This window comes from Neoarius graeffei, chromosome 5 (genome assembly GCF_027579695.1).
Source record: "Neoarius graeffei isolate fNeoGra1 chromosome 5, fNeoGra1.pri, whole genome shotgun sequence".
Taxonomy (NCBI): Eukaryota; Metazoa; Chordata; class Actinopteri; order Siluriformes; family Ariidae; genus Neoarius; species Neoarius graeffei.
The window spans coordinates 36,120,908-36,146,803 of record NC_083573.1 but is presented as its reverse complement, the minus strand read 5'-3'; positions in this window follow the sequence as shown (position 1 = coordinate 36,146,803).

Genomic DNA, 25,896 nt, shown 5'->3' with positions numbered 1-25,896 from the left:
GTCGCGAAAAAATCGTATTCTGTAGAGAAAAGTAATAGCATAGCGAGTCCGATCGAGCCGCACGTTTTGATACATTGTTTGTCTGTGTGCGACGTACGGTTATTGTGTTACTCGAAATCAAAATTTGTGTCGGAAGAGTAACAATTATAACACTAGACCGGACAATTCCCCGGGGGAAATTGTGAGAGGATGCAGTGCGCGAAGCAATTCGCTCACGCATGTTCGCTGGCCGTGAATGTGTGACCCGCAATGATGTTTCAATGCAATGATCGTGTGTGTGCTCGAGACAGCAGCCGTCATGAAGAAGACCTATTCAAGAGTATGACCAAAGTGACTACAGGCGGAAATTAGCATGTACTGCTATAACCTGGGACAGACATCTGTCCTTAACACAAGGATAATGTTTAATTTGTGCACTGTCCCTTTTAAAAATAAAATAAACTCTAAACTCTAAGAAGAGTGTTTGTAGTTTGTATGTACGAACAGAAGTGTTCCTAATAAAGTGGGCGGCTAAGGTGAGGCTGACACACAAGGGCTGGAGTTTTCTACTGTTTTTTTTATGAAGGACCAGGCCTCGAACAATGACAAATAACTCGACAACGGAAGCAGCTATTCACAAAATTCTTTCACAGTGAGCGCTAGAAGGGTCTCCTGAATAAAATGATGTATTTTTTTGTTTGTATTGTTAAAAATGAGGACGCTACAGGGAGTTAAAAACGAGTGACTTTTCAGCAACGTTTATACTGGGAGTCAATGAGGCCGCTCACCTGTGCTCTCCTCACTTTGAGGCTTGTCATTCAAAAACCGTAAATCCTATCGTTTAGGTAGACACATTGTGTGAATCAGGACAAGTTTTCCTACTACTTTTGAGAAAATCATGTCTGTAGAGTGAAATTTGTGGCTGAAAACACGGTTTAAAAATAAAATAAACTCTAAACTCTAAGAAGAGTGTTTGTAGTTTGTATGTACGAACAGAAGTGTTCCTAATAAAGTGGGCGGCTAAGGTGAGGCTGACACAAGGGCTGGAGTTTTCTACTGTTTTTTTTATGAAGGACCAGGCCTCGAACAATGACAAATAACTCGACAACGGAAGCAGCTATTCACAAAATTCTTTCACAGTGAGCGCTAGAAGGGTCTCCTGAATAAAATGATGTATTTTTTTGTTTGTATTGTTAAAAATGAGGACGCTACAGGGAGTTAAAAACGAGTGACTTTTCAGCAACGTTTATACTGGGAGTCAATGAGGCCGCTCACCTGTGCTCTCCTCACTTTGAGGCTTGTCATTCAAAAACCGTAAATCCTACCGTTTAGGTAGACACATTGTGTGAATCAGGACAAGTTTTCCTACTACTTTTGAGAAAATCATGTCTGTAGAGTGAAATTTGTGGCTGAAAACACGGTTTAAAAATAAAATAAACTCTAAACTCTAAGAAGAGTGTTTGTAGTTTGTATGTACGAACAGAAGTGTTCCTAATAAAGTGGGCGGCTAAGGTGAGGCTGACACACAAGGGCTGGAGTTTTCTACTGTTTTTTTTATGAAGGACCAGGCCTCGAACAATGACAAATAACTCGACAACGGAAGCAGCTATTCACAAAATTCTTTCACAGTGAGCGCTAGAAGGGTCTCCTGAATAAAATGATGTATTTTTTTGTTTGTATTGTTAAAAATGAGGACGCTACAGGGAGTTAAAAACGAGTGACTTTTCAGCAACGTTTATACTGGGAGTCAATGAGGCCGCTCACCTGTGCTCTCCTCACTTTGAGGCTTGTCATTCGAAAACCGTAAATCCTATCGTTTAGGTAGACACATTGTGTGAATCAGGACAAGTTTTCCTACTACTTTTGAGAAAATCATGTCTGTAGAGTGAAATTTGTGGCAGAAAACACGGTTTAAGCGAGAAAGTTTGAGCTTTGTTTTGAAGCCGCCTACACTCTAATCTTAACGACCCTCACTGGTGTGTAACGCAATAGACACCCATTCAAAAGCCGGATTTTCTCCCAGAAACCACATGGTGTTTGAACCGGGCCTGATCCGAAAGTGTAAAACCTAGCAGAAAAGTTGAATGCCAGATCCACAGAGGAGAAGTTTTCCTACGTTTTAGAGTTTGAATCATGTCTCTAGGTGAAAGCATGCCAGAGCAGTGGATGTTTGAAAAACGTTGAAAAAGTGCTTTTTTTTCAATTAATTCCATAGAAATGAATGGGGTTTTTTGGGGCGATTTTTTCGCGACTACGTCGCGAAAAAATCGTATTCTATAGAGAAAAGTAATAGCATAGCGAGTCCGATCGAGCCGCACGTTTTGATATATTGTTTGTCTGTGTGCGACGTACGGTTGTGTGACCTGCTATGAAGCTACAATGCCATGATTTGTGTGCTTGAGACAGCCGGCCCCTCCCCTCTGTGCTCGCTTACTGAAGCCAGTAAGCATGGTAACAGGCCTGAGCAGGTTATGAAACACACACAAGATTTTATCAGGTGTCTGCTGTAAATTGCTATGGACCAGGCCTCGAACAATGACAAATAACTCGACAACGGAAGCAGCTATTCACAAAATTCTTTCACAGTGAGCGCTAGAAGGGTCTCCTGAATAAAATGATGTATTTTTTTGTTTGTATTGTTAAAAATGAGGACGCTACAGGGAGTTAAAAACGAGTGACTTTTCAGCAACGTTTATACTGGGAGTCAATGAGGCCGCTCACCTGTGCTCCCCTCACTTTGAGGCTTGTCATTCAAAAACCGTAAATCCTATCGTTTAGGTAGACACATTGTGTGAATCAGGACAAGTTTTCCTACTACTTTTGAGAAAATCATGTCTGTAGAGTGAAATTTGTGGCTGAAAACAGAGTTTAAGCGAGAAAGTTTGACCTTTTTTTTGAAGCCGCCTACACTCTAAGCCTAACGACCCTCACTGGTGTGTAACGCAATAGACACCCATTCAAAAGCCGGATTTTCTCCCAGAAACCATATGGCGTTTGAACCGGGCCTGATCCGAAAGTGTAAAACCTAGCAGAAAAGTTGAATGCCAGATCCACAGAGGAGAAGTTTTCCTACGTTTTAGAGTTTGAATCACGTCTCTAGGTGAAAGCATGCCAGAGCAGCGGATGTTTGAAAAACGTTGAAAAAGTGCTTTTTTTCAATTAATTCCATAGAAATGAATGGGGTTTTTTTTGGACGATTTTTTCGCGACTACGTCGCGAAAAAATCGTATTCTATAGAGAAAAGTAATAGCATAGCGAGTCCGATCGAGCCGCACGTTTTGATACATTGTTTGTCTGTGTGCGACGTACGGTTATTGTGTTACTCGAAATCAAAATTTGTGTAGGAAGAGTAACAAATATAACACTAGACCGGACAATTCCCCGGGGGAAATTGTGAGAGGATGCAGTGCGCGAAGCAATTCGCTCACGTATGTTCGCTGGCCGTGAATGTGTGACCCGCAATGATGTTTCAATGCAATGATCGTGTGTGTGCTCGAGACAGCAGCCATCATGAAGAAGACCTATTCAAGAGTATGACCAAAGTGACTACAGGCGGAAATTAGCATGTACTGCTATAACCTGGGACAGACATCTGTCCTTAACACAAGGATAATGTTTAATTTGTGCACTGTCCCTTTTAAAAATAAAATAAACTCTAAACTCTAAGAAGAGTGTTTGTAGTTTGTATGTACGAACAGAAGTGTTCCTAATAAAGTGGGCGGCTAAGGTGAGGCTGACACACAAGGGCTGGAGTTTTCTACTGTTTTTTTTATGAAGGACCAGGCCTCGAACAATGACAAATAACTCGACAACGGAAGCAGCTATTCACAAAATTCTTTCACAGTGAGCGCTAGAAGGGTCTCCTGAATAAAATGATGTATTTTTTTGTTTGTATTGTTAAAAATGAGGACGCTACAGGGAGTTAAAAACGAGTGACTTTTCAGCAACGTTTATACTGGGAGTCAATGAGGCCGCTCACCTGTGCTCTCCTCACTTTGAGGCTTGTCATTCAAAAACCGTAAATCCTATCGTTTAGGTAGACACATTGTGTGAATCAGGACAAGTTTTCCTACTACTTTTGAGAAAATCATGTCTGTAGAGTGAAATTTGTGGCTGAAAACACGGTTTAAGCGAGAAAGTTTGAGCTTTTTTTTGAAGCCGCCTACACTCTAAGATTAACGACCCTCACTGGTGTGTAACGCAATAGACACCCATTCAAAAGCCGGATTTTCTCCCAGAAACCACATGGCGTTTGAACCGGGCCTGATCCGAAAGTGTAAAACCTAGCAGAAAAGTTGAAGGCCAGATCCACAGAGGAGAAGTTTTCCTACGTTTTAGAGTTTGAATCACGTCTCTAGGTGAAAGCATGCCAGAGCAGCGGATGTTTGAAAAACGTTGAAAAAGTGCTTTTTTTTCAATTAATTCCATAGAAATGAATGGGGTTTTTTTGGACGATTTTTTCGCGACTACGTCGCGAAAAAATCGTATTCTATAGAGAAAAGTAATAGCATAGCGAGTCCGATCGAGCCGCACGTTTTGATACATTGTTTGTCTGTGTGCGACGTACGGTTATTGTGTTACTCGAAATCAAAATTTGTGTAGGAAGAGTAACAAATATAACACTAGACCGGACAATTCCCCGGGGGAAATTGTGAGAGGATGCAGTGCGCGAAGCAATTCGCTCACGCATGTTTGCTGGCCGTGAACGTGTGACCCGCAATGATGTTTCAATGCAATGATCGTGTGTGTGCTCGAGACAGCAGCCATCATGAAGAAGACCTATTCAAGAGTATGACCAAAGTGACTACAGGCGGAAATTAGCATGTACTGCTATAACCTGGGACAGACATCTGTCCTTAACACAAGGATAATGTTTAATTTGTGCACTGTCACTTTTAAAAATAAAATAAACTCTAAACTCTAAGAAGAGTGTTTGTAGTTTGTATGTACGAACAGAAGTGTTCCTAATAAAGTGGGCGGCTAAGGTGAGGCTGACACACAAGGGCTGGAGTTTTCTACTGTTTTTTTTATGAAGGACCAGGCCTCGAACAATGACAAATAACTCGACAACGGAAGCAGCTATTCACAAAATTCTTTCACAGTGAGCGCTAGAAAGGTCTCCTGAATAAAATGATGTAATTTTTTGTTTGTACTCTTAAAAATAACGACACTAGAGCGATTTAAATACGAGTGACTTTTCACTCACGTTTATAATGTGAGTCAATGAGCTAAGAAACACAAGGTCTTGAATATTGTGCTGTGTTTTACTACGGACCAGACCTCGAACAATGACAAATAACTCGACAACGGAAGCAGCTATTCACAAAATTCTTTCACACTGAGCGCTAGAAGGGTCTCCTGAATAAAATGATGTATTTTTTTGTTTGTACTCTTTAAAATAACGACACTAGAGCGATTTAAAAACGAGTGACTTTTCACTCATGTTTATAATGTGTGTCAATGACCTAAGACACACAAGGTCTTGAATATTGTGCTGTGTTTTACTACGGACCAGACCTCGAACAATGACAAATAACTCGACAACGGAAGCAGCTATTCACAAAATTCTTTCACACTGAGCGCTAGAAGGGTCTCCTGAATAAAATGATGTATTTTTTTGTTTGTACTCTTAAAAATAACGACACTAGAGCGATTTAAAAACGAGTGACTTTTCACTCACGTTTATAATGTGAGTCAATGAGCTAAGAAACACAAGGTCTTGAATATTGTGCTGTGTTTTACTACAGACCAGACCTCGAACAATGACAAATAACTCGACAACGGAAGCAGCTATTCACAAAATTCTTTCACAGTGAGCGCTAGAAGGGTCTCCTGAATAAAATTATGTATTTTTTTGTTTGTACTCTTAAAAATAACGACACTAGAGCGATTTAAAAACGAGTGACTTTTCTATCCCGTTTATAATGCATGTCAATGAGCTAAAACACACAAGGTCTTGAATTTTGGGCTGTGTTTTACTACAGACCAGACCTCGAACAATGACAAATAACTCGACAACGGAAGCAGCTATTCACAAAATTCTTTCACAGTGAGCGCTAGAAGGGTCTCCTGAATAAAATGATGTATTTTTTTGTTTGTATTGTTAAAAATGAGGACGCTACAGGGAGTTAAAAACGAGTGACTTTTCAGCAACGTTTATACTGGGAGTCAATGAGGCCGCTCACCTGTGCTCTCCTCACTTTGAGGCTTGTCATTCAAAAACCGTAAATCCTATCGTTTAGGTAGACACATTGTGTGAATCAGGACAAGTTTTCCTACTACTTTTGAGAAAATCATGTCTGTAGAGTGAAATTTGTGGCTGAAAACAGAGTTTAAGCGAGAAAGTTTGACCTTTTTTTTCAAACTGTCTACACTCTAAGATAATGACCTTCACTGGTGTGTAACGCAATAGACACCCATTCAAAAGCCGGATTTTCTCCCAGAAACCACATGGCGGTTGAGCCGGGACTGATCCGAAAGTGTAGAACCTAGCAGAAAAGTTTAATGCCAGATCCACAGAGGAGAAGTTTTCCTACGTTTTAGAGTTTGAATCACGTCTCTAGGTGAAAGCATGCCAGAGCAGCGGATGTTTGAAAAACGTTGAAAAAGTGCTTTTTTTTCAATTAATTCCATAGAAATGAATGGGGTTTTTTTTGGCGATTTTTTCGCGACTACGTCGCGAAAAAATCGCAATCTATAGAGAAAAGTAATAGCATAGCGAGTCCGATCGAGCCGCACGTTTTGATATATTGTTTGTCTGTGTGCGACGTACGGTTATTGAGTTATTCGAAATCAAAATTTGCGTAGGAATAATAAAAATAAAAATAATAATAATAAAAAGAAACACGTAGAAGAACAATAGTTGCAGTGCTTTGCACTGCAACCTATGGGCTCCCCTAGGGGAGCCCATAGGTTGCTGTGCTGCAGCACTGCATCCTAACTAGACCGGACAATTCCCCGGGGGAAATTGTGAGAGGATGCAGTGCGCGAAGCAATTCGCTCACGCATGTTCGCTGGCCGTGAATGTGTGACCCGCAATGATGTTTCAATGCAATGATCGTGTGTGTGCTCGAGACAGCAGCCATCATGAAGAAGACCTATTCAAGAGCATGACCAAAGTGACTACAGGCGGAAATTAGCATGTACTGCTATAACCTGGGACAGACATCTGTCCTTAACACAAGGATAATGTTTAATTTGTGCACTGTCCCTTTTAAAAATAAAATAAACTCTAAACTCTAAGAAGAGTGTTTGAAGTTTGTATGTACGAACAGAAGTGTTCCTAATAAAGTGGGCGGCTAAGGTGAGGCTGCCACACAAGGGCTGGAGTTTTCTACTGTTTTTTTTATGAAGGACCAGGCCTCGAACAATGACAAATAACTCGACAACGGAAGCAGCTATTCACAAAATTCTTTCACAGTGAGCGCTAGAAGGGTCTCCTGAATAAAATGATGTATTTTTTTGTTTGTATTGTTAAAAATGAGGACGCTACAGGGAGTTAAAAACGAGTGACTTTTCAGCAACGTTTATACTGGGACTCAATGAGGCCGCTCACCTGTGCTCTCCTCACTTTGAGGCTTGTCATTCAAAAACCGTAAATCCTATCGTTTAGGTAGACACATTGTGTGATTCAGGACAAGTTTTCCTACTACTTTTGAGAAAATCATGTCTGTAGAGTGAAATTTGTGGCTGAAAACACGGTTTAAAAATAAAATAAACTCTAAACTCTAAGAAGAGTGTTTGAAGTTTGTATGTACGAACAGAAGTGTTCCTAATAAAGTGGGCGGCTAAGGTGAGGCTGACACACAAGGGCTGGAGTTTTCTACTGTTTTTTTTATGAAGGACCAGGCCTCGAACAATGACAAATAACTCGACAACGGAAGCAGCTATTCACAAAATTCTTTCACAGTGAGCGCTAGAAGGGTCTCCTGAATAAAATGATGTATTTTTTTGTTTGTATTGTTAAAAATGAGGACGCTACAGGGAGTTAAAAACGAGTGACTTTTCAGCAACGTTTATACTGGGAGTCAATGAGGCTGCTCACCTGTGCTCTCCTCACTTTGAGGCTTGTCATTCAAAAACCGTAAATCCTATCGTTTAGGTAGACACATTGTGTGAATCAGGACAAGTTTTCCTACTACTTTTGAGAAAATCATGTCTGTAGAGTGAAATTTGTGGCTGAAAACGGAGTTTAAGCGAGAAAGTTTGACCTTTTTTTTGAAGCCGCCTACACTCTAAGTTTAACGACCCTCACTGGTGTGTAACGCAATAGACACCCATTCAAAAGCCGGATTTTCTCCCAGAAACCACATGGCGTTTGAACCGGGCCTGATCCGAAAGTGTAAAACCTAGCAGAAAAGTTGAATGCCAGATCCACAGAGGAGAAGTTTTCCTACGTTTTAGAGTTTGAATCATGTCTCTAGGTGAAAGCATGCCAGAGCAACGGATGTTTGAAAAACGTTGAAAAAGTGCTTTTTTTTCAATTAATTCCATAGAAATGAATGGGGTTTTTTGGGGCGATTTTTTCACGACTACGTCGCGAAAAAATCGTATTCTATAGAGAAAAGTAATGTACTGTTTGTTTGCATGTACTGCTATAACCTGGGACAGACATCTGTCCTTAACACAAGGATAATGTTTAATTTGTGCACTGTCCCTTTTAAAAATAAAATAAACTCTAAACTCTAAGAAGAGTGTTTGTAGTTTGTATGTACGAACAGAAGTGTTCCTAATAAAGTGGGCGGCTAAGGTGAGGCTGACACATCAAGGGCTGGAGTTTTCTACTGTTTTTTTATGAAGGACCAGGCCTCGAACAATGACAAATAACTCGACAACGGAAGCAGCTATTCACAAAATTCTTTCACAGTGAGCGCTAGAAGGGTCTCCTGAATAAAATGATGTATTTTTTGGTTTGTATTGTTAAAAATGAGGACGCTACAGGGAGTTAAAAACGAGTGACTTTTCAGCAACATTTATACTGGGAGTCAATGAGGCTGCTCACCTGTGCTCTCCTCACTTTGAGGCTTGTCATTCAAAAACCGTAAATCCTACCGTTTAGGTAGACACATTGTGTGAATCAGGACAAGTTTTCCTACTACTTTTGAGAAAATAATGTCTGTAGAGTGAAATTTGTGGCTGAAAACGGAGTTTAAGCGAGAAAGTTTGACCTTTTTTTTGAAGCCGCCTACACTCTAAGTTTAACGACCCTCACTGGTGTGTAACGCAATAGACACCCATTCAAAAGCCGGATTTTCTCCCAGAAACCACATGGCGTTTGAACCGGGCCTGATCCGAAAGTGTAAAACCTAGCAGAAAAGTTGAATGCCAGATCCACAGAGGAGAAGTTTTCCTACGTTTTAGAGTTTGAATCATGTCTCTAGGTGAAAGCATGCCAGAGCAGTGGATGTTTGAAAAACATTGAAAAAGTGCTTTTTTTTCAATTAATTCCATAGAAATGAATGGGGTTTTTTGGGGCGATTTTTTCGCGACTACGTCGCGAAAAAATCGTATTCTATAGAGAAAAGTAATAGCATAGCGAGTCCGATCGAGCCGCACGTTTTGATATATTGTTTGTCTGTGTGCGACGTACGGTTATTGAGTTATTCGAAATCAAAATTTGCGTAGGAATAATAAGAAGAAGAAGAAATACGTAGAAGAACAATAGTTGCAGTGCTTTGCACTGCAACCTATGGGCTCCCCTAGGGGAGCCCATAGGTTGCTGTGCTGCAGCACTGCATCCTAACTAGACCGGACAATTCCCCGGGGGAAATTGTGAGAGGATGCAGTGCGCGAAGCAATTCGCTCACGCATGTTTGCTGGCCGTGAATGTGTGACCCGCAATGATGTTTCAATGCAATGATTGTGTGTGTGCTCGAGACAGCAGCCATCATGAAGAAGACCTATTCAAGAGTATGACCAAAGTGACTACAGGCGGAAATTAGCATGTACTGCTATAACCTGGGACAGACATCTGTCCTTAACACAAGGATAATGTTTAATTTGTGCACTGTCCCTTTTAAAAATAAAATAAACTCTAAACTCTAAGAAGAGTGTTTGTAGTTTGTATGTACGAACAGAAGTGTTCCTAATAAAGTGGGCGGCTAAGGTGAGGCTGACACACAAGGGCTGGAGTTTTCTACTGTTTTTTTTATGAAGGACCAGGCCTCGAACAATGACAAATAACTCGACAACGGAAGCAGCTATTCACAAAATTCTTTCACAGTGAGCGCTAGAAGGGTCTCCTGAATAAAATGATGTATTTTTTTGTTTGTACTCTTTAAAATAACGACACTAGACCGATTTAAAAACGAGTGACTTTTCACTCACGTTTATAATGTGTGTCAATGAGCTAAGACACACAAGGTCTTGAATATTGTGCTGTGTTTTACTACGGACCAGACCTCGAACAATGACAAATAACTCGACAACGGAAGCAGCTATTCACAAAATTCTTTCACAGTGAGCGCTAGAAGGGTCTCCTGAATAAAATTATGTATTTTTTTGTTTGTACTCTTAAAAATAACGACACTAGAGCGATTTAAAAACGAGTGACTTTTCTCTCAAGTTTACAATGGGTTTCAATGAAGCCTGTCAGCTGCCCTGTCCTCAGTTTGACGCTTGTCATTCAAAAACCGTAAATCCTATCGTTTAGGTAGACACATTGTGTGAATCAGGACAAGTTTTCCTACTACTTTTGAGAAAATCATGTCTGTAGAGTGAAATTTGTGGATGAAAACACAGTTTAAGCGAGAAAGTTTGACCTTTTTTTTGAACCTCTCTCCACTCTGACCTTAACGAGGTCCACTGGTGTGTAACGCAATAGACACCCATTCAAAAGCCGGATTTTTTCCCAGAAACCACATGGCGTTTGACCCGGGACTGATCCGAAAGTGTAGAACCTAGCAGAAAAGTTGAATGCCAGATCCACAGAGGAGAAGTTTTCCTACGTTTTAGAGTTTGAATCATGCCTCTAGGTGAAAGCATGCCAGAGCAGCGGATGTTTGAAAAACGTTGGAAAAGTGCTTTTTTTTCAATTAATTCCATCGAAATGAATGGGGTTTTTTGAGACGATTTTTTCGCGACTACGTCGCGAAAAAATCGTATTCTGTAGAGAAAAGTAATAGCATAGCGAGTCCAATCAAGCCGCACGTTTTGATATATTGTTTGTCTGTGTGCGACGTACGGTTGTGTGACCTGCTATGAAGCTACAATGCCATGATTCATGTGTGTGCTTGAGACAGCCGGCCCCTCCCCTCTGTGCTCGCTTACTGAAGCCAGTCGGCATGGTAAAGGGCCTGAGCAGTTTAAAAAACACACACAAGAGTTTGTCAGGTGTCTGCTGAATTTTGCTAAGGGACAGGCCTCGAACAATGACAAATAACTCGACAACGGAAGCAGCTATTCACAAAATTCTTTCACAGTGAGCGCTAGAAGGGTTTCCTGAATAAAATGATGTATTTTTTTGTTTGTATTGTTAAAAATGAGGACGCTACAGGGAGTTAAAAACGAGTGACTTTTCAGCAACGTTTATACTGGGAGTCAATGAGGCCGCTCACCTGTGCTCTCCTCACTTTGAGGCTTGTCATTCAAAAACCGTAAATCCTATCGTTTAGGTAGACACATTGTGTGAATCAGGACAAGTTTTCCTACTACTTTTGAGAAAATCATGTCTGTAGAGTGAAATTTGTGGCTGAAAACAGAGTTTAAGCGAGAAAGTTTGACCTTTTTTTTCAAACTGTCTACACTCTAAGATAATGACCTTCACTGGTGTGTAACGCAATAGACACCCATTCAAAAGCCGGATTTTCTCCCAGAAACCACATGGCGGTTGAGCCGGGACTGATCCGAAAGTGTAGAACCTAGCAGAAAAGTTTAATGCCAGATCCACAGAGGAGAAGTTTTCCTACGTTTTAGAGTTTGAATCACGTCTCTAGGTGAAAGCATGCCAGAGCAGCGGATGTTTGAAAAACGTTGAAAAAGTGCTTTTTTTTCAATTAATTCCATAGAAATGAATGGGGTTTTTTTGGGCGATTTTTTCGCGACTACGTCGCGAAAAAATCGCAATCTATAGAGAAAAGTAATAGCATAGCGAGTCCGATCGAGCCGCACGTTTTGATATATTGTTTGTCTGTGTGCGACGTACGGTTATTGAGTTATTCGAAATCAAAATTTGCATAGGAATAATAAAAATAAAAATAAAAATAATAACTAGACCGGACAATTCCCCGGGGGAAATTGTGAGAGGATGCAGTGCGCGAAGCAATTCGGTCACGCATGTTCGCTGGCCGTGAACGTGTGACCCGCAATGATGTTTCAATGCAATGATTATGTGTGTGCTTGAGACAGCAGCCGTCATGAAGAAGAGCTATTCAACAGTACAACCAAAGTGACTACAGGCGGAAATTAGCATGTACTGCTATAACCTGGGACAGACATCTGTCCTTACCACAAGGATAATGTTTAATTTGTGCACTGTCCCTTTTAAAAATAAAATAAACTCTAAACTCTAAGAAGAGTGTTTGTAGTTTGTATGTACGAACAGAAGTGTTCCTAATAAAGTGGGCGGCTAAGGTGAGGCTAAGACACACAAGGGCTGGAGTTTTCTACTGTTTTTTTTATGAAGGACCAGGCCTCGAACAATGACAAATAACTCGACAACGGAAGCAGCTATTCACAAAATTCTTTCACAGTGAGCGCTAGAAGGGTCTCCTGAATAAAATGATGTATTTTTTTGTTTGTAGTCTTAAAAATAACGACACTAGAGCGATTTAAAAACGAGTGACTTTTCTGTCACGTTTACAATGGGTTTCAATGAAGCCTGTCAGCTGCCCTGTCCTCAGTTTGACGCTTGTCATTCAAAAACCGTAAATCCTATCGTTTAGGTAGACACATTGTGTGAATCAGGACAAGTTTTCCTACTACTTTTGAGAAAATCATGTCTGTAGAGTGAAATTTGTGGATGAAAACACAGTTTAAGTGAGAAATTTTGAGCTTTTTTTTGAAGCCGCCTACACTCTGAGTTAACGAGGCGCACTGGTGTGTAACGCAATAGACACCCATTCAAAAGCCGGATTTTCTCCCAGAACACACATGGCGTTTGACCCGGGACTGATCCGAAAGTGTAGAACCTAGCAGAAAAGTTGAATGCCAGATCCACAGAGGAGAAGTTTTCCTACGTTTTAGAGTTTGAATCACGTCTCTAGGTGAAAGCATGCCAGAGCAGTGGACGTTTGAAAAACGTTGAAAAAGTGCTTTTTTTTCAATTAATTCCATAGAAATGAATGGGGTTTTTTTGGACGATTTTTTCGCGACTACGTCGCGAAAAAATCGTATTCTGTAGAGGAAAGTAATAGCATAGCGAGTCCGATCGAGCCGCACGTTTTGATATATTGTTTGTCTGTGTGCGACGTACGGTTGTGTGACCTGCTATGAAGCTACAATGCCATGATTTATGTGTGTGCTTGAGACAGCCGGCCCCTCCCCTCTGTGCTCGCTTACTGAAGCCAGTAAGCATGGTGACAGGCCTGAGCAAGATTTTATCAGGTGTCTGCTGTAAATTGCTATGGACCAGGCCTCGAACAATGACAAATAACTCGACAACGGAAGCAGCTATTCACAAAATTCTTTCACAGTGAGCGCTAGAAGGGTCTCCTGAATAAAATGATGTATTTTTTTGTTTGTACTTTTAAAAATAACGACACTAGAGCGATTTAAAAACGAGTGACTTTTCTCTCACCTTTACAATGGGAGTCAATGAGGCCGCTCACCTGTGCTCTCCTCACTTTGAGGCTTGTCATTCAAAAACCGTAAATCCTATCGTTTAGGTAGACACATTGTGTGAATCAGGACAAGTTTTCCTACTACTTTTGAGAAAATCATGTCTGTAGAGTGAAATTTGTGGATGAAAACAGAGTTTAAGCGAGAAAGTTTGACCTTTTTTTTCAAACTGTCTACACTCTAAGATAACGACCTTCACTGGTGTGTAACGCAATAGACACCCATTCAAAAGCCGGATTTTCTCCCAGAAACCACATGGCGGTTGAGCCGGGACTGATCCGAAAGTGTAGAACCTAGCAGAAAAGTTTAATGCCAGATCCACAGAGGAGAAGTTTTCCTACGTTTTAGAGTTTGAATCACGTCTCTAGGTGAAAGCATGCCAGAGCAGCGGATGTTTGAAAAAGTGCTTTTTTTTCAATTAATTCCATAGAAATGAATGGGGTTTTTTGGGGCGATTTTTTCGCGACTACGTCGCGAAAAAATCGTAATCTATAGAGAAAAGTAATAGCATAGCGAGTCCGATCGAGCCGCACGTTTTGATATATTGTTTGTCTGTGTGCGACGTACGGTTATTGAGTTATTCGAAATCAAAATTTGCGTAGGAATAAGAAGAAGAAGAAGAAGAAGAAATACGTAGAAGAACAATAGTTGCAGTGCTTTGCACTGCAACCTATGGGCTCCCCTAGGGGAGCCCATAGGTTGCTGTGCTGCAGCACTGCATCCTAATAAGAAGAAGAAACACGTAGAAGAACAATAGTTGCAGTGCTTTGCACTGCAACCTATGGGCTCCCCTAGGGGAGCCCATAGGTTGCTGTGCTGCAGCACTGCATCCTAACTAGACCGGACAATTCCCCGGGGGAAATTGTGAGAGGATGCAGTGCGCGAAGCAATTCGCTCACGCATGTTCGCTGGCCGTGAATGTGTGACCCGCAATGATGTTTCAATGCAATGATCGTGTGTGTGCTCGAGACAGCAGCCATCATGAAGAAGACCTATTCAAGAGTATGACCAAAGTGACTACAGGCGGAAATTAGCATGTACTGCTATAACCTGGGACAGACATCTGTCCTTAACACAAGGATAATGTTTAATTTGTGCACTGTCCCTTTTAAAAATAAAATAAACTCTAAACTCTAAGAAGAGTGTTTGTAGTTTGTATGTACGAACAGAAGTGTTCCTAATAAAGTGGGCGGCTAAGGTGAGGCTGACACACAAGGGCTGGAGTTTTCTACTGTTTTTTTTATGAAGGACCAGGCCTCGAACAATGACAAATAACTCGACAACGGAAGCAGCTATTCACAAAATTCTTTCACAGTGAGCGCTAGAAGGGTCTCCTGAATAAAATGATGTATTTTTTTGTTTGTATTGTTAAAAATGAGGACGCTACAGGGAGTTAAAAACGAGTGACTTTTCAGCAACGTTTATACTGGGAGTCAATGAGGCCGCTCACCTGTGCTCTCCTCACTTTGAGGCTTGTCATTCAAAAACCGTAAATCCTATCGTTTAGGTAGACACATTGTGTGAATCAGGACAAGTTTTCCTACTACTTTTGAGAAAATCATGTCTGTAGAGTGAAATTTGTGGCTGAAAACACGGTTTAAAAATAAAATAAACTCTAAACTCTAAGAAGAGTGTTTGTAGTTTGTATGTACGAACAGAAGTGTTCCTAATAATGTGGGCGGCTAAGGTGAGGCTGACACACAAGGGCTGGAGTTTTCTACTGTTTTTTTTATGAAGGACCAGGCCTCGAACAATGACAAATAACTCGACAACGGAAGCAGCTATTCACAAAATTCTTTCACAGTGAGCGCTAGAAGGGTCTCCTGAATAAAATGATGTATTTTTTTGTTTGTATTGTTAAAAATGAGGACGCTACAGGGAGTTAAAAACGAGTGACTTTTCAGCAACGTTTATACTGGGAGTCAATGAGGCCGCTCACCTGTGCTCTCCTCACTTTGAGGCTTGTCATTCGAAAACCGTAAATCCTATCGTTTAGGTAGACACATTGTGTGAATCAGGACAAGTTTTCCTACTACTTTTGAGAAAATCATGTCTGTAGAGTGAAATTTGTGGCTGAAAACACGGTTTAAGCGAGAAAGTTTGAGCTTTTTTTTGAAGCCGCCTACACTCTAAGATTAACGACCATCACTGGTGTGTAACGCAATAGACACCCATTCAAAAGCCGGATTTTCTCCCAGAACTCACATCGTGTTTGAGCCGGGCCTGATCCAAAAGTGTAGAACCTTGCAGAAAAGTTGAATGCCAGATCCACAGAGGAGAAGTTTTCCTACGTTTTAGAGTTTGAATCACGTCTCTAGGTTAAAGCATGCCAGAGCAGCGGACGTTTGAAAAACGTTGAAAAAGTGCTTTTTTTCCAATTAATTCCATAGAAATGAATGGGTTTTTTTTGGGACAAGTGTGACTACTACTTTTGAGAAAATTATGTCTGTAGTGTGAAATTTGTGGCTGAAAACAGTTTAAGTTTGAAATTTTGAGCATGATGTGTGTGTTCTTGAGACAGCTTTTCCCTCTGCCCCGTCACTGGCCCCAATTGGCATGGTGATGGGCCTGAACAGGAGAGTTAAGAAACACACACAAGATTATGTCAGGTGTCTGCTGTAAATTGCTATGGACCAGGCCTCGAACAATGACAAATAACTCGACAACGGAAGCAGCTATTCACAAAATTCTTTCACAGTGAGCGCTAGAAGGGTCTCCTGAATAAAATGATGTATTTTTTTGTTTGTATTGTTAAAAATGAGGACGCTACAGGGAGTTAAAAACGAGTGACTTTTCAGCAACGTTTATACTGGGAGTCAATGAGGCCGCTCACCTGTGCTCTCCTCACTTTGAGGCTTGTCATTCAAAAACCGTAAATCCTATCGTTTAGGTAGACACATTGTGTGAATCAGGACAAGTTTTCCTACTACTTTTGAGAAAATCATGTCTGTAGAGTGAAATTTGTGGCTGAAAACAGAGTTTAAGCGAGAAAGTTTGACCTTTTTTTTCAAACTGTCTACACTCTAAGATAATGACCTTCACTGGTGTGTAACGCAATAGACACCCATTCAAAAGCCGGATTTTCTCCCAGAAACCACATGGCGGTTGAGCCGGGACTGATCCGAAAGTGTAGAACCTAGCAGAAAAGTTTAATGCCAGATCCACAGAGGAGAAGTTTTCCTACGTTTTAGAGGTTGAATCACGTCTCTAGGTGAAAGCATGCCAGAGCAGCGGATGTTTGAAAAACGTTGAAAAAGTGCTTTTTTTTCAATTAATTCCATAGAAATGAATGGGGTTTTTTTGGGCGATTTTTTCGCGACTACGTCGCGAAAAAATCGCAATCTATAGAGAAAAGTAATAGCATAGCGAGTCCGATCGAGCCGCACGTTTTGATATATTGTTTGTCTGTGTGCGACGTACAGTTATTGAGTTATTCGAAATCAAAATTTGCGTAGGAATAAGAAGAAGAAGAAGAAGAAGAAGAAGAAGAAATACGTAGAAGAACAATAGTTGCAGTGCTTTGCACTGCAACCTATGGGCTCCCCTAGGGGAGCCCATAGGTTGCTGTGCTGCAGCACTGCATCCTAACTAGACCGGACAATTCCCCGGGGGAAATTGTGAGAGGATGCAGTGCGCGAAGCAATTCGCTCACGCATGTTCGCTGGCCGTGAATGTGTGACCCGCAATGATGTTTCAATGCAATGATTGTGTGTGTGCTCGAGACAGCAGCCATCATGAAGAAGACCTATTCAAGAGTATGACCAAAGTGACTACAGGCGGAAATTAGCATGTACTGCTATAACCTGGGACAGACATCTGTCCTTACCACAAGGATAATGTTTAATTTGTGCACTGTCCCTTTTAAAAATAAAATAAACTCTAAACTCTAAGAAGAGTGTTTGTAGGTTGTATGTACGAACAGAAGTGTTCCTAATAAAGTGGGCGGCTAAGGTGAGGCCTGTCGGCTGCCCTCCTCTCAGTTTCTCAGAGCAGCGGATGTTTGAAAAAGTGCTTTTTTTTCCAATTAATTCCATAGAAATGAATGGGTTTTTTTTGGGACAAGTGTGACTACTACTTTTGAGAAAATTATGTCTGTAGTGTGAAATTTGTGGCTGAAAACAGTTTAAGTTTGAAATTTTGAGCATGATGTGTGTGTTCTTGAGACAGCTTTTCCCTCTGCCCCGTCACTGGCCCCAATTGGCATGGTGATGGGCCTGAACAGGAGAGTTAAGAAACACACACAAGATTATGTCAGGTGTCTGCTGTAAATTGCTATGGACCAGGCCTCGAACAATGACAAATAACTCGACAACGGAAGCAGCTATTCACAAAATTCTTTCACAGTGAGCGCTAGAAGGGTCTCCTGAATAAAATGATGTATTTTTTTGTTTGTATTGTTAAAAATGAGGACGCTACAGGGAGTTAAAAACGAGTGACTTTTCAGCAACGTTTATACTGGGAGTCAATGAGGCCGCTCACCTGTGCTCTCCTCACTTTGAGGCTTGTCATTCAAAAACCGTAAATCCTATCGTTTAGGTAGACACATTGTGTGAATCAGGACAAGTTTTCCTACTACTTTTGAGAAAATCATGTCTGTAGAGTGAAATTTGTGGCTGAAAACACGGTTTAAAAATAAAATAAACTCTAAACTCTAAGAAGAGTGTTTGTAGTTTGTATGTACGAACAGAAGTGTTCCTAATAAAGTGGGCGGCTAAGGTGAGGCTGACACACAAGGGCTGGAGTTTTCTACTGTTTTTTTTATGAAGGACCAGGCCTCGAACAATGACAAATAACTCGACAACGGAAGCAGCTATTCACAAAATTCTTTCACCGTGAGCGCTAGAAGGGTCTCCTGAATAAAATGATGTATTTTTTTGTTTGTATTGTTAAAAATGAGGACGCTACAGGGAGTTAAAAACGAGTGACTTTTCAGCAACGTTTATACTGGGAGTCAATGAGGCCGCTCACCTGTGCTCTCCTCACTTTGAGGCTTGTCATTCAAAAACCGTAAATCCTATCGTTTAGGTAGACACATTGTGTGAATCAGGACAAGTTTTCCTACTACTTTTGAGAAAATCATGTCTGTAGAGTGAAATTTGTGGCGGAAAACACGGTTTAAGCGAGAAAGTTTGAGCTTTTTTTTGAAGCCGCCTACACTCTAATCGTAACGACCCTCACTGGTGTGTAACGCAATAGACACCCATTCAAAAGCCGGATTTTCTCCCAGAAACCACATGGCGTTTGAACCGGGCCTGATCCGAAAGTGTAAAACCTAGCAGAAAAGTTGAATGCCAGATCCACAGAGGAGAAGTTTTCCTACGTTTGAGAGTTTGAATCATGTCTCTAGGTGAAAGCATGCCAGAGCAGCGGATGTTTGAAAAACGTTGAAAAAGTGCTTTTTTTCCAATTAATTCCATAGAAATGAATGGGGTTTTTTTGGGCGATTTTTTCGCGACTACGTCGCGAAAAAATCGTAATCTGTAGAGAAAACTAATAGCATAGCGAGTCCGATCGATCCGCACGTTTTGATATATTGTTTGTCTGTGTGCGACGTACGGTTGTGTGACCTGCTATGAAGCTACAATGCCATGATTGATGTGTGTGCTTGAGACAGCTGCCCCCCTCCCCTCTGTGCTCGCTTACTGAAGCCAGCAAGCATGGTGACATGCCTGAGCAGGCTAAGAAACACACACAAGATTTTATCAGGTGTCTGCTGTTTTGCTAAGGAGTAGGCCTCGAACAATCACAAATAACTCGACAACGAAAGCAGCTATTCACAAAATTCTTTCACAGTGAGCGCTAGAAGGGTCTCCTGAATAAAATGATGTATTTTTTTGTTTGTATTGTTAAAAATGAGGACGCTACAGGGAGTTAAAAACGAGTGACTTTTCAGCAACGTTTATACTGGGAGTCAATGAGGCCGCTCACCTGTGCTCTCCTCACTTTGAGGCTTGTCATTCAAAAACCGTAAATCCTACCGTTTAGGTAGACACATTGTGTGAATCAGGACAAGTTTTCCTACTACTTTTGAGAAAATCATGTCTGTAGAGTGAAATTTGTGGCTGAAAACAGAGTTTAAGCGAGAAAGTTTGAGCTTTATTTTCAACCTCTCTACACTCTAAGATAACGACCTTCACTGGTGTGTAACGCAATAGACACCCATTCAAAAGCCGGATTTTCTCCCAGAAACCACATGGCGGTTGAGCCGGGACTGATCCGAAAGTGTAGAACCTAGCACAAAAGTTTAATGCCAGATCCACAGAGGAGAAGTTTTCCTACGTTTTAGAGTTTGAATCATGTCTCTAGGTGAAAGCATGCCAGAGCAGTGGATGTTTGAAAAACATTGAAAAAGTGCTTTTTTTTCAATTAATTCCATAGAAATGAATGGGGTTTTTTGGGGCGATTTTTTCGCGACTACGTCGCGAAAAAATCGTATTCTATAGAGAAAAGTAATAGCATAGCGAGTCCGATCGAGCCGCACGTTTTGATATATTGTTTGTCTGTGTGCGACGTACGGTTATTGAGTTATTCGAAATCAAAATTTGCGTAGGAATAATAATAAGAAGAAGAAGAAGAAATACGTAGAAGAACAATAGTTGCAGTGCTTTGCACTGCAACCTATGGGCTCCCCTAGGGGAGCCCATAGGTTGCTGTGCTGCAGCACTGCATCCTAACTAGACCGGACAATTCCCCGGGGGAAATTGTGAGAGGATGCAGTGCGCGAAGCAATTCGCTCACGCATGTTCGCTGGCCGTGAATGTGTGACCCGCAATGATGTTTCAATGCAATGATCGTGTGTGTGCTCGAGACAGCAGCCGTCATGAAGAAGACCTATTCAAGAGTATGACCAAAGTGACTACAGGCGGAAATTAGCATGTACTGCTATAACCTGGGACAGACATCTGTCCTTACCACAAGGATAATGTTTAATTTGTGCACTGTCCCTTTTAAAAATAAAATAAACTCTAAACTCTAAGAAGAGTGTTTGTAGTTTGTATGTACGAACAGAAGTGTTCCTAATAAAGTGGGCGGCTAAGGTGAGGCTGACACACAAGGGCTGGAGTTTTCTACTGTTTTTTTTATGAAGGACCAGGCCTCGAACAATGACAAATAACTCGACAACGGAAGCAGCTATTCACAAAATTCTTTCACAGTGAGCGCTAGAAGGGTCTCCTGAATAAAATGATGTATTTTTTTGTTTGTATTGTTAAAAATGAGGACGCTACAGGGAGTTAAAAACGAGTGACTTTTCAGCAACGTTTATACTGGGAGTCAATGAGGCCGCTCACCTGTGCTCTCCTCGCTTTGAGGCTTGTCATTCAAAAACCGTAAATCCTATCGTTTAGGTAGACACATTGTGTGAATCAGGACAAGTTTTCCTACTACTTTTGAGAAAATCATGTCTGTAGAGTGAAATTTGTGGCTGAAAACACGGTTTAAAAATAAAATAAACTCTAAACTCTAAGAAGAGTGTTTGTAGTTTGTATGTACGAACAGAAGTGTTCCTAATAAAGTGGGCGGCTAAGGTGAGGCTGACACACAAGGGCTGGAGTTTTCTACTGTTTTTTTTATGAAGGACCAGGCCTCGAACAATGACAAATAACTCGACAACGGAAGCAGCTATTCACAAAATTCTTTCACAGTGAGCGCTAGAAGGGTTTCCTGAATAAAATGATGTATTTTTTTGTTTGTATTGTTAAAAATGAGGACGCTACAGGGAGTTAAAAACGAGTGACTTTTCAGCAACGTTTATACTGGGAGTCAATGAGGCCGCTCACCTGTGCTCTCCTCACTTTGAGGCTTGTCATTCAAAAACCGTAAATCCTATCGTTTAGGTAGACACATTGTGTGAATCAGGACAAGTTTTCCTACTACTTTTGAGAAAATAATGTCTGTAGAGTGAAATTTGTGGCTGAAAACGGAGTTTAAGCGAGAAAGTTTGACCTTTTTTTTGAAGCCGCCTACACTCTAAGCTAAACGACCCTCACTGGTGTGTAACGCAATAGACACCCATTCAAAAGCCGGATTTTCTCCCAGAAACCACATGGCGTTTGAACCGGGCCTGATCCGAAAGTGTAAAACCTAGCAGAAAAGTTGAATGCCAGATCCACAGAGGAGAAGTTTTCCTACGTTTTAGAGTTTGAATCATGTCTCTAGGTGAAAGCATGCCAGAGCAGTGGATGTTTGAAAAACATTGAAAAAGTGCTTTTTTTTCAATTAATTCCATAGAAATGAATGGGGTTTTTTGGGGCGATTTTTTCGCGACTACGTCGCGAAAAAATCGTATTCTATAGAGAAAAGTAATAGCATAGCGAGTCCGATCGAGCCGCACGTTTTGATATATTGTTTGTCTGTGTGCGACGTACGGTTATTGAGTTATTCGAAATCAAAATTTGCGTAGGAATAATAAGAAGAAGAAGAAATACGTAGAAGAACAATAGTTGCAGTGCTTTGCACTGCAACCTATGGGCTCCCCTAGGGGAGCCCATAGGTTGCTGTGCTGCAGCACTGCATCCTAACTAGACCGGACAATTCCCCGGGGGAAATTGTGAGAGGATGCAGTGCGCGAAGCAATTCGGTCACGCATGTTCGCTGGCCGTGAACGTGTGACCTGCAATGACGTTTCAATGCAATGATTGTGTGTGTGCTTGAGACAGCAGCCGTCATGAAGAAGAGCTATTCAACAGTATGAACAAAGTGACTACAGGCGGAAATTAGCATGTACTGCTTTAACCTGGGACAGACATCTGTCCTTACCACAAGGATAATGTTTAATTTGTGCACTGTCCCTTTTAAAAATAAAATAAACTCTAAGAAGAGTGTTTGTAGTTTGTATGTACGAACAGAAGTGTTCCTAATAAAGTGGGCGGCTAAGGTGAGGCCTGTCGGCTGCCCTCCTCTCAGTTTCTCAGAGCAGCGGATGTTTGAAAAAGTGCTTTTTTTTCCAATTAATTCCATAGAAATGAATGGGTTTTTTTTGGGACAAGTGTGACTACTACTTTTGAGAAAATTCTGTCTGTAGTGTGAAATTTGTGGCTGAAAACAGTTTAAGTTTGAAATTTTGAGCATGATGTGTGTGTGCTTGAGACAGCTTTTCCCTCTGCCCCGTCACTGGCCCCAATTGGCATGGTGACGGCCTGAACAGGAGAGTTAAGCACACACACAAGATTGTCAGGTGTCTGCTGTGTTTTTTGCAAAGAGTAGGCCTCGAACAATCACAAATAACTCGACAACGAAAGCAGCTATTCACAAAATTCTTTCACAGTGAGCGCTAGAAGGGTCTCCTGAATAGACTGATGTAATTTTTTTGTCTGTATTGTTAAAAATGAGGACGCTACAGGGAGTTAAAAACGAGTGACTTTTCAGCAACGTTTATAATGGGAGTCAATGAGGCCGCTCACCTGTGCTCTCCTCACTTTGAGGCTTGTCATTCAAAAACCGTAAATCCTATCGTTTAGGTAGACACATTGTGTGAATCAGGACAAGTTTTCCTACTACTTTTGAGAAAATCATGTCTGTAGAGTGAAATTTGTGGCTGAAAACAGAGTTTAAGCGAGAAAGTTTGACCTTTTGTTTTAACCTCTCTCCACTCTGAGCATAACGAGGTCCACTGGTGTGTAACGCAATAGACACCCATTCAAAAGCCGGATTTTCTCCCAGAACTCACATCGTGTTTGAGCCGGGCCTGATCCGAAAGTGTAGAACCTAGCAGAAAAGTTGAATGCCAGATCCACAGAGGAGAAGTTTTCCTACGTTTTAGAGTTTGAATCACGTCTCTAGGTGAAAGCATGCCAGAGCAGCGGACGTTTGAAAAACGTTGAAAAAGTGCTTTTTTTCAATTAATTCCATAGAAATGAATGGGGGTTTTTTCGAAGATTTTTTCGCGACTACGTCGCGAAAAAATCGTAAACTGTAGAGAAAAGTAATAGCATAGCGAGTCCGATCGAGCCGCACGTTTTGGTATATTGTTTGTCTGTGTGCAACGTACGGTTATTGAGTTAATCGAAATCGAAATTTGCGTAGGAAGAGTAACAAATATAACACTAGACCGGACAATTCCCCGGGGGAAATTGTGAGAGGATGCAGTGCGCGAAGCAATTCGGTCACGCATGTTTGCTGGCCGTGAACGTGTGACCCGCAATGATGTTTCAGTGCAATGATCATGTGTGTGCTCGAGACAGCAGCCGTCATGAATAAGAACTATTCAAGGTTATGAACAAAGTGACTCCAGGCGGAAATTAGCATGTACTGCTATAACCTGGGACAGACATCTGTCCTTACCACAAGGATAATGTTTAATTTGTGCACTGTCCCTTTTAAAAATAAAATAAACTCTAAACTCTAAGAAGAGTGTTTGTAGTTTGTATGTACGAACAGAAGTGTTCCTAATAAAGTGGGCGGCTAAGGTGAGGCCTGTCGGCTGCCCTCCTCTCAGTTTCTCAGAGCAGCGGATGTTTGAAACAGTGTTTTTTTTTTTCCAATTAATTCCATAGAAATGAATGGGTTTTTTTGGGGACAAGTGTGACTACTACTTTTGAGAAAATTATGTCTGTAGTGTGAAATTTGTGGCTGAAAACAGTTTAAGTTTGAAATTTTGAGCATGATTTGTGTTTGTGCTTGAGACAGCTTTTCCCTCTGCCCCGTCACTGGCCCCAATTGGCATGGTGACGGGCCTGAACAGGAGAGTTATGAAACACACACAAGATTATGTCAGGTGTCTACTGTGTTTTGCAAAGAGTAGGCCTCGAACAATCACAAATATGATGTTTCAATGCAATGATCGTGTGTGTGCTCGAGACAGCAGCCATCATGAAGAAGACCTATTCAAGAGTATGACCAAAGTGACTACAGGCGGAAATTAGCATGTACTGCTATAACCTGGGACAGACATCTGTCCTTAACACAAGGATAATGTTTAATTTGTGCACTGTCCCTTTTAAAAATAAAATAAACTCTAAACTCTAAGAAGAGTGTTTGTAGTTTGTATGTACGAACAGAAGTGTTCCTAATAAAGTGGGCGGCTAAGGTGAGGCTGACACACAAGGGCTGGAGTTTTCTACTGGTTTTTTTATGAAGGACCAGGCCTCGAACAATGACAAATAACTCGACAACGGAAGCAGCTATTCACAAAATTCTTTCACAGTGAGCGCTAGAAGGGTTTCCTGAATAAAATGATGTATTTTTTTGTTTGTATTGTTAAAAATGAGGACGCTACAGGGAGTTAAAAACGAGTGACTTTTCAGCAACGTTTATACTGGGAGTCAATGAGGCCGCTCACCTGTGCTCTCCTCACTTTGAGGCTTGTCATTCAAAAACCGTAAATCCTATCGTTTAGGTAGACACATTGTGTGAATCAGGACAAGTTTTCCTACTACTTTTGAGAAAATCATGTCTGTAGAGTGAAATTTGTGGCTGAAAACACGGTTTAAAAATAAAATAAACTCTAAACTCTAAGAAGAGTGTTTGTAGTTTGTATGTACGAACAGAAGTGTTCCTAATAAAATGGGCGGCTAAGGTGAGGCTGACACACAAGGGCTGGAGTTTTCTACTGTTTTTTTTATGAAGGACCAGGCCTCGAACAATGACAAATAACTCGACAACGGAAGCAGCTATTCACAAAATTCTTTCACAGTGAGCGCTAGAAGGGTCTCCTGAATAAAATGATGTATTTTTTTGTTTGTATTGTTAAAAATGAGGACGCTACAGGGAGTTAAAAACGAGTGACTTTTCTATCCCGTTTATAATGCATGTCAATGAGCTAACACACACAAGGTCTTGAATTTTGTGCTGTTTTTTACTACGGACCAGACCTCAAACAATGACAAATAACTCGACAACGAAAGCAGCTATTCACAAAATTCTTTCACAGTGAGCGCTAGAAGGGTCTCCTGAATAAAATGATGTATTTTTTTGTTTGTATTGTTAAAAATGAGGACGCTACAGGGAGTTAAAAACGAGTGACTTTTCAGCAACGTTTACAATGGGAGTCAATGAGGCCGCTCACCTGTGCTCTCCTCACTTTGAGGCTTGTCATTCAAAAACCGTAAATCCTATCGTTTAGGTAGACACATTGTGTGAATCAGGACAAGTTTTCCTACTACTTTTGAGAAAATCATGTCTGTAGAGTGAAATTTGTGGCTG